Raw genomic sequence first — 7,485 nt, 5'->3', positions numbered from 1 at the left:
ACTTAGCTGATAAGCACCTTGACCTTTGAAGTCAAGGGAAACAAACTCTGCTGAGAAGCAGCCTGCCTTTCCTCTGACCTCCAAAGATAGGATAAGCAGATTCTACCTGATAACCAGAGATTTTAGAAGCTGTTTTTCTCTTAAGAGGGAAAAAGTAAACACTTCCAGACCCTAATCCTACCTGCTTTTCCTGCTTCCCCCTCCCTGATTTCTCCCCCAAACATCCCTCCCTTCTATACCCTAAAGCCCCCATATGTAAAGTCCCAGCTCACAGCCTGTGGGCTGACATCTTTCCCTTCACTGACATCTTTCCCTCTGCCGACATCTTTCCCTTCCCGAGGGAAAGGTGCCCCGTGGGAAATAAATCTATATCCCGCTGAGAATTCCATCTGAGTCTCTGTGCCTCATCCATCCGCTCGCGCCTTCCTCCATCCACGCTGCCCGCTCACTCCCACCCATTCTCTACCTATCACTTAGCCACTCTCCTCTGGTTTTTTTTTTGTATATGATCTACACAAAATAACAGGATCTCTTAGAATACTTTCATAGATGCCTGCAGTGATCTTGTCCAGCCTCTGTTCACCTCTCTTATCCCTGTCCCCTGCCCCACTGATCCCTGCTTCCCCCATATAGTGCCCTTTCTATTTCTGGCATGCTTTTTGTAAAAGGAAGAAAAGAATGAACAAAGGAGGGAGGGAAGAAGGGAGGGAGGGAGGGAGGGGGAAGGAAGGACTCTAAACTTGGCATATGAGGAAAACATACAAATAATCTTTCTGAGTTGTGTTTATTTCATTTAAAATGATGATGTTCAGTTCCATCCATTTCCCATTTTCCTGCAAATTACTTAATTGTATTCTTCTTTATGACTGAAAAGATTTCTATCACTATAAAAACTACATTTTCTTCTTTAATTTTTTTTTTACTTTATTTATTTTGTGTGTGCATACACACACACACACTCACAGGCACTCACCACTTTGCACATGTGAAGGTCAGAGAACAGTTTTCAGAGATCAGTTCTCTCCTTCCACCATGTGATTTCCAGGGATCAAACTGAGATCATCAGACTTGGCTGCAAGCTCTTAACCACCGAGCCATTCATTCAATGATAGGCACCTGATTCCGTAACATGGCAATTGTGAATATTGCCACCGTGAACATGGGTTTGCAGGAATCTCTATTGCATACTGACTTTGATTCCTTTGGGTATGTCCCCAAGGAACACTCTACTTAGGATAGACACTTAAATTGTTTCCACCTGTGTCCCATTATGGACAGTGCTTCCTGTCTGCCTGTCCTGGTGCACATATGTGGGGACTTCCCTGGAGTTGAAATGCTGGCTATGGGGCCTTTAGCTGGACTACATAATATCAAATGCTTTCAAACGTTTCATTAGGCCAGTTTATACTCCCATCATTAGCGTATACAAGACTTCCTATTCTGTATTCTTGCCAAATTCCTGATATTGTCAGGCTTTTCCATTTTTGCCACTTCTATGAATATAAACAGTATTTATTTTTATTTGTCTCAGTCTATCTAATTCTCACATGTATTTACCCGAGTCATTTGAGTTGCTACAGTATGCAAAGTATTATGAATGCCTGAAGACTATAGAGGTGGATACAACATAGACCTTGCCCTCTGTGGAGCGCTCTGACTTTTCTGTGCCTTCATTGCTTATAGTGAGCACTAATTATAGAGGCTGAAAACAGAAAAAAAAAAGTGAACAGTGTATGATCATCACTTTGAAACACAGAAGTATAATTTATGAATGTTGGCCTCAGCAATATACAAAAGTACAGCTTACACAGCAATAACAAGTTATGTAAACAACTACATATTTTAAATGCTATAGAGGGAAAAAGGTAATTGAGGAATTAAGTCCAACTTTAAATTTGAATTGCTATCACTTTGTATAAATAATGAATGCATTTCTTCTAGAGCCTATTTTAAAATGATGAGAAAGAGACATTTTAAGTAAAAATATTAACATATGTAAAAATGATATTTTAGATGAATAAACATTATGCTAAGGAAATGGAAACACTTTCCTCTATCCACATATCTATTCATAAATGTAAGCAGTATTGTGATTGTCACTAAAATTAATTAAGTTTTCCATGTTTTTCTGTAAAATTTTGGAAATGCCTCTTTCACCAAATTTGTGATGCAAAATGTGAAGAAAGTACGTGCAAAGTCAGGAAGTTCCTCTGTGCTTCAATGCAGCACTCTATTTGACTCAACTCATTTTTTTTTCAGTCAGAGTTTCACTATATAATCCTGGCTGTCCTGGAACTCACTATATAGACCAGGCTGGCCTTAAAATCACAGAGATCCACCTTCCTCTGTCTCCTGAGAGCCGGAATTAAAGGTATGTACCACCACACCCAGCTGCAACCGTCTATTTGTGGCAACTGCTCCTAGTGAGGACTCCATAGATAGATTCCACACAACTTAATTCAGTGTGGAATTGTTGAAGAATACAGGACTTTGGTTGAACAAACCCAGACTGGAATCCTGATTCCCAGCCATACTTGTGTTTTAATATGGTACCTAAGTCTATTTTATTATGCCTGAAAATGATGGGTTTTTTGTAAAGATGGATTTGATTATTATGGATAAGGCACTTTATCACTGTTCTGCATCTAAAAGATGCCCTGTATATGTTAGATAATCTGCAGGACTTGGGTGAACTCTAGTTCTACTTGCTCTTCTCCAGACAGAACTGTAGAGTTTTCATTCCTTCATTCATTCTCAGAAGTTCAACATGTGCAAGACTGTTCCAAGACAAGTCCTAATAGCCTGCTTAGTTTTCATTATTTCATTCAGTCAGTACTAAGCACACACCAAACACTGTTAGATGCTAAAGAAAGTCCTTCCTTTCCCTTACCCCCAGGGGGCTTTCAGCTATCCTTATAGTTCTCAGGATAACTCAGGCCAGAATACCACCCAGTAGAAGAGTCCAACTTTGGATGGATGACAATTCTGTATTTATGAATATTTTTGCTTATTATTTTTATTTTATGTGCATGATGTATTGCTTGCATGTATGTAAGTGCACCCATGTCATGCAATGCCTGAGGAGGACAGAAGAGGGCGTCAAATTCCCTTGGAGCTGGAGTTACAGACAGTTGTTAGCCACCATGCGGGTGCTGGGAAACGAACCTGGGTCCTCTGTGAGAACAGTCAGTGCTCTTAACCACTGAGCCATCTCTCCAGCCCAACAATTCTATATTTAAAATAGAATATTTGAAGAAGTATAAAAAAGTGTTTTGGTATATGCAAATTCCTTTGTGCAAGCTAAAACTTTCTATTCCTTTTCCTTTACAAAAGCTCTTCATATTTGAAGTGTTTCTGCAAGCATTTCTTCAGTATTTCCCCATTCCTCCTAAGCTGAAGTTGAGCTCAGGATCCCCGCTCTCCAAAGCAGTACTGCTGACTGTATGTAAGTAATGTGACATATTGTGTCTAAATGTGTCTACCACTTAAGAAGAATGTAATTTTGGATTAAAAGTAATAAGTAAATAGTTAAAACACAGTTAAGAACAGTACTAACCAAAATCTTGAAAAAAAAAAAAAGTAGCAAAAAGCCCATTGTTAAAAATCACCTAGGTGAGGGACTAGACAAATGGCTCAGTGGTTAAGCACTGACTTAATCATTTTCTCCTCTGATTCCTAACTGACTGTATTAGAGAGACAATCTTCTTGTTTGTATTCGTGTATCTGTGCCCACAATAGTGACTGGCCTGGAGTAAGATTTCTGTGTTTTCTGGATGAATGAGTTAGTGAATAAATGAATGTAAGTAAGTGTGAAGTATACATGAAGACCGTAAATACCTCCAGTGTATAGACAAGTATCTAGTTGGGTCACTTTCCTCAGATAACCCAGCTAATATTGATACAGTAAGGATCAGTTCCTTCTCTGGCTTCTCAAATAGGCTGTTTTCTTTCCATTTATCAGATCTCTTTTGGTCTTCTATATTTGTTCTTCCTCCACATCTAACTGATGGATAAATTTGTTACCTCTTACAGTAGACCTCAGCTCTTAGCATCAGGTATAGAACAATGACCTCCTAGGCAGACCTCACTCCTCTCATCTGGTCCCCACCAGTCTACTCCATACCCAACAGTCAGTGTCTCGCCACCTGTTTTGCTTAATCTTCTTCATCATCTCCTTAACCTCCTAACAACACTCTGCTCCCTCCACTACCACCTTCTTCCTGTCATCGCTGAATCTGTCTGATTTCACTTTTGCTAACTTCCTCTGACAGTTATGTTGCTTCTTGTATTCTTAGTGTACTCTCCTGGGTTTATTCCTGGATCTTCTGTCCATTTTATAAATTCTCCTTTTGAAAGAGCCCAAATTGTCTCAGGTTTCTAAGCTGATGGGTCCATGTTCTAGATCTTCAACCCCAACTTATTATCAAAGTTCCCACTTCCTATAGCCATTTGGCTGTGCTGACCCTGAGGGATGAAGAGTATCATCCCTCTCCACTATGCTTCTTCATCTCAATGCCCTTGTCACTTTGTATGTCACCTTAACTTTACAGCCCACAAACCATGGGGTTACCAATGATTCATTCCTATTCTGAACCTCATAGTTTTAGGTCCTATTGAATTCAACTTCTTCAGATTCCCTTTGCAATTTTTAAGCTTGCTGTTAAGTCTTTCCTAACCTGGTTGCACCTACCTAGCTGACCTCATCCTGCATTGTGTCCCAGTGTGGGTCCCTCACCAAAGCCCAGATGAGGTGGTACTAGTTTCCAAGATGAACAGAGCAGCCAGTAGACTCTAGACTGCCTGAGAATGGGCACTTCATATAAAGCACGATTATTTGCTCTATATCACATTCTTCAAATACTCAAATACTCATGGTAAGGAAAGGAAGTAGGCTCCGGTTGAAAACAGAACTTTTTTCTAAAACACCAAGATCACATTTTCTCTGATCTCAGTGGCTCTTATGCCAGTGCACTTCCAGTGCCATTAGCAAACACAGCATTTTCCTCTTCCCAAGCCAGTCTGCTAAAAAGAAAATGAAACAAATCAAGCTTTCAGGCTATTTTTATGCCATTGCAAAAGTTCAGATTTAAACACCAAGTAGAAACAAAATGAAACAAATCCTTGATACCTCAAAACATAGCAAATAATAAAATGGATTAAAATGTTAGGATTTTAAAAAGTGAACGTCTACATAAGACTGATTTTCTTTTCCTTAATTTCAACATTTCCATAATTTATTTTTGAGAACTTCCAAAGTTCTCCTCTACTTTGAGTGGTAAGAATTTGTACTCATAACCCAAAGTACAGTTTGCAGGTAACCTACATGATTTACATATTGGGGACCGAGTCTCTGTATGTAAGAAACGTACAGTATTTGCATGAATTTCTTAGAAAAAAGTAAATAAAGTAATTAGCTAAATGGATTATATATATATATATATATATATATATATAAAATAAGGGCCAAGGAAAATAAGGGCCATGGCAGCAGCTCAAGAGGTAAAAGCTGCTTCCCCGGCAAGCCCGACCACCTGAGTTCAACCATCCAGAACCAGCAATGCACAGAGAGAACTGACTCTCAAAAGATGTCCTCTGACCTCCGCATGGGACCCTGGCACACGAGTGCCCCCACCCACAGCCACACATGTCTATGCACATACGATAATAATAAAAAATAATTTTAATTATAAATATATAATACAGGAGAACAGAGCAGGAATGGCTCCACTTCAAACAATACATAATCTCTATCAAAAAAATAGAAACCAGCTCGAAGTATGATATGATCCAAAATAAGTATGAATCTTCCTGAAATAATTCCCTTCTTGTATCAGTTAAACACACTCAAGATTAAATAGAATATAAAGACTTTCTTAAAATTCTGCTTGCATATACATTCAAATTATTCTCAAAATCTGGAAATTGCAATCTTAGAGATGAACAAATTGATGAATAAGTATATCTCAAATGTTTTAGAACCAGGAACTTTAATAATCGTTTAATCAAATGTCAATAGTATATGTGAGCAGGTATGGCATACTTTTTAATATAAACATTTTTTAAAACGAATCGAATTTTTGTTGTCAACAATAAAACAGCAACAAGAATGAAATCACAGTTCTAGAAGCTTCACTCCAGGCTATTAGGAAAAAGAACTTTCCCTGACCGGGAATCGAACCCGGGCCGCGGCGGTGAGAGCGCCGAATCCTAACCACTAGACCACCAGGGAACTTGTGTAAGATGCTTCTGCTGTTTTATTTGGTTCATATAAAAGGTTATGTGCGCTTCTAAACACTAGAGGGCAAACTCTTCTGTGAGCGCATTCGATTCAATTCAATTGCTGCAAGGCTGAGCACCCAGAACCGCCACACTTTTTCGGCTTTCCTGCAGAGCTCTTAACAGTTCTAAGGCAACAGCCACTAAGGCCCCTCAAGATCTGATCCTTCCTCTGTGACTGCTGTGTTGGGAAGAATGTCCTGAAATTCCCACTCTATTTGCATTCCATGGAAATCTTTCTATGCCTAAACTAGTGTTAAACGTCCATCCAGATCTTATAATTAGCTTTATTATTCTGTTAATCGCCTTAATCACTATTCAAATCTAACTCGTCTGTGTATCTATTTTTTTCCCCACACGAGAATAATAAATGCCATTAAACATCTCACAAAATCTAATGGCAGACTGTCCCTGGCGGAGAGGACTTCACCACGAGGATGATACAAAGCCCGAGGTCGGTAATTGTGGGTACTGAAGGGCTTATCACATATGTAAATCAACATACGTATATGTATCACATGACCGTGATTTATTTGGTATGTTCTGGTTACAGAAGTTCGGAGAGCTGAGGTGACAAGGCTTGCTGTGGAGCCAGGGCCTCTGCTGTGAGCTGGAAGGAGGCAGAAATAAGGTATACATTTGTGAAGAACTTCTTCCTATGGCATCCGGCGCCACTGTTGAGTTTTAGATCCTTCACCCAGAATCAGCTCAAGTGGACTGGAATACTGTTTCTCATTTTCAGCGAGTGTTTCACATGTGTTTAAAGCCTTGATATAATTGTCTAAAATAATTTAAATGTCTAAAACGATTTAAATATACAAACAAGAAAAATAAAGGAAACTGCTAAAACCAATAAAGATAAAACATCACCAGAAAAAAATTCTAAACTTTATATGTGGAAAACACGCCTCTTTTTTTTAGGCCCAGGAATTTCAGTGGGTGGAGCTTGTAGGATGAGTTGGGGATAACCTGCCCTACGCGTTAGAGCTTGGTACAAAAAAAATAGAGCAGAGGCCATTTTAAGAATTTTAGTTTAAGTTCTGGTAGCTCTAATCACAACTTTGCACACAGAGCACAAAAGGCAACACTCAACCCTTGGCGACTCTACCCCAAGCCACCCATATTTCTTTTTCCTAATTAGTCAAGTGCTTGGGGCTGGAGAGATGGCTCAGCGGTTACAAGCACCGACTGCTCTTGCAGAGGATGTGG

General features: G+C 39.3%; 1 non-coding gene across 1 annotated transcript; it reads right to left on the bottom strand.

Moving 5' to 3' along the window:
* Window positions 1–6,157: 6,157 nt before the first annotated feature.
* Window positions 6,158–6,229, bottom strand: Trnae-cuc. The gene has a single exon. It is a non-coding gene; the product is annotated as a tRNA-Glu (tRNA).
* Window positions 6,230–7,485: the final 1,256 nt, after the last annotated feature.

Source organism: Nannospalax galili, unplaced genomic scaffold (genome assembly GCF_000622305.1).
Source record: "Nannospalax galili isolate Female #2095 unplaced genomic scaffold, S.galili_v1.0 scaffold2424, whole genome shotgun sequence".
Classification (NCBI taxonomy): domain Eukaryota; kingdom Metazoa; phylum Chordata; class Mammalia; order Rodentia; family Spalacidae; genus Nannospalax; species Nannospalax galili.
The sequence above is the reverse complement of the archived record's forward strand: the minus strand, read 5'-3'. Positions and strand labels throughout refer to the sequence as shown.